Consider the following 2,515-nt stretch of genomic DNA (forward strand, 5'->3'; position numbering starts at 1 on the left):
GGCCCGGACTGTGCTGCCGGCGGACTGCGGAAGAAGAAGTAGCCGGCCAGGGCGTCATTTCCGGTGGGCGTGGCCTGGCGTGCCCACTTCTGAACTAAGAGGGAAAGTCTGGAGTTTATTAAGTCCAGGGAAGCAAACTAGGGTTTCTGCGGGTTCGGATCCGGGCGGTCAAAGGGTGTTCTGACTTGTCCCTCTTCTGTCTCAAAACTGCAGCTCCTTCGTGTACAGCAGACTAAGTCGGAGTCCTGGAGGACCGTTTTAGTAGGTAGCAGAGCCAACTTCCCTTTAACTTCAAATTTCCCGCGACAAGACTGTTCTCCAAATCCTGGTACAGCGGAGGAAGACACTAAAAATAAAATACCGGGGCAAGCACGTTTGTAAAGAATTGAGACAAGTAGTAGACCTATCAGAGGACTTTCTGTCCCTCGTATCTTTTAGAATCGAGAAGATCCATGTGCTCGCTGTCTCTTTTCTTTTTGAGACAGTTCCCATCCCTCTCCCCCTATAGTCCCAGAAATGTGTTTCAAGAGGAAAAACCCAAAGATTGGGAATGTATCCTGGCGATAGAGTGCTCACCCAACACAGACGAGGCCTTGATTTCAGTTTCTAGGACCAGGGAAAGAGAAACAGAGACTGCCCAGGCGGTCAGTTCTCCTGCTCTGTCATTTTTCACAGCATTCCCTCGAGACAAAGTTTCTGAGCTTGGAGAACTGACACCAAGCCTTCGTTCTCAGTCCACTTACAGAGCTAGGGTTAGAGGTGCAGGCTTGTTGGGGATTTGAACTAAGGCCCTCAGGCTTGCTCGGCTAGCATTCTTACTAAGTCTTATGCCTTAGCCCTGACTGGCAAACTCTAAAGGTTAGTTCATCGTAATGGTTGAGCAATACGTGAGAATGATGCTGTTAAGAATGTTGGGTGACATTTAAGGAAGAGGGATGCCAGGAGAAGCCTATGTGCTTTGGTTCTGCTCTTTCATAACCAGGGAAATATCTAACAGTGTTTTCACAGCAGTATCCAAAGATGTATCTACAAAGATGTTTTGGGGGTGGTAAAAGAAAGCTAAAAATAAGTAAGTAGAAGCAATGGAAGTGTAGATCTCAGTGTACTGATGTGGAAATATCTCTGAAATGAACTAGGTGTGGTGGTGCAAGTCTGTAATCCTGGAAAAGGAGGTATCCGTGTTACGTTCACCAGCACACTGGGCTACACAGAAGGGGCACTGAGTTAAAGAAACCAAACTGCAGAATTAGATTATATAAAGTGAGAACTTTCTGTTTGTTTGTTTGTTTGTTTGAAGGAGCAGGGCAGAGAACAAGCTAGAAAAGTAGAGCATATGGCCAGGGTTAGTTTGAGGCCAATTGGAGCAAACAGTCAGAAGCTGAGAGAGAAGTCAGATTGAATCAGTTCGCTTGGAGAAGCATTTGAGCCAGAACAACTGACTTGAACCAGCCAGCCACTGCTAAGAAAGAACTAGAAAGAATGAGCTTTTCCAGCAGCGAGTCTCAGAGGCTGAAAATGTTCTCAGCCTAGATTAGATTATGTGGAGCTAGAAACTTCCAGGACTAGGTTTAGGTTAACAGATGGCAACAAGCCTTGGAGATGACAATTATTCAGGAGAATAAAAAATACTTTTACAAAAATCTTGGAAGAGATAGAAGAGATGTAATAATTACATTGGTGGCTAAGGCCAGGGATGGAAATTTCTGCAGGTCTCAATTTTCTATTTAGCCTTCCTGTATTGTGCTGATTGTTACAGGATATTTGATTATTATTTATAGAAAACCCAATTGTTATAGATACTGCCTTCGTCAGATGCAGCTATGTGTGTCCTGTATAGATACAGTTTGAGATGCCACTAAAAGTCTCAATAGATAAGCATGCTATAGAATAAAAAGTTTCTGCCTACTTTAAGGCAAGTTGCTTGGGAGAGGTCTAGTGATCTTTGCTCTATGACCTGAGGCTTAGTGGGCTGAGTGGCCTTGAGCTGCCCCACCATAAAGGTGAAATGGTTCAGCCCCTACCCACTTGGCTAGGAGCCTGCCCCCTCCCCCACCATAACAGTGACATGGTTCAGCCTCCCAAGGTGTAGGGGAGGAGCTAGAAACTTCTTTTATAGCAATTGGACCTTTGAGGTTAGTCTCTTTTGGCTTGCAATAATAGCCTTCCTGAAAGAGGCTCCGGGTAAGAGATAGGGATTCTCTCTTTGGACTTGTAGACCACAGAGAAACAACCTGGAGGACTCAGGTGAAACAGTATTCTAGAAAAAAGAGCTAAGGAGCCCTCTTGGGTTTGGAGGAGCTCAAGAGAAAGGCAGATTAGCTTGGTAGAATGACAGATAGAAAGATTTCTAAAGAGCTAGCAGGTTAGTTGTAGGATATAAATAGTTGTAGGCTTGTAAACAGATATATGGTTGAGAAAGTAAAGTTACTTTGCTAAGATAGATTTTTAACCACAGTTCCCACCTTCTACGCCTTTGTGGATGTAAATTATTAAGTCAACTTAAAAGGATGAATAT

This window comes from Micromys minutus (assembly GCF_963924665.1).
Source record: "Micromys minutus genome assembly, chromosome: 2".
Classification (NCBI taxonomy): domain Eukaryota; kingdom Metazoa; phylum Chordata; class Mammalia; order Rodentia; family Muridae; genus Micromys; species Micromys minutus.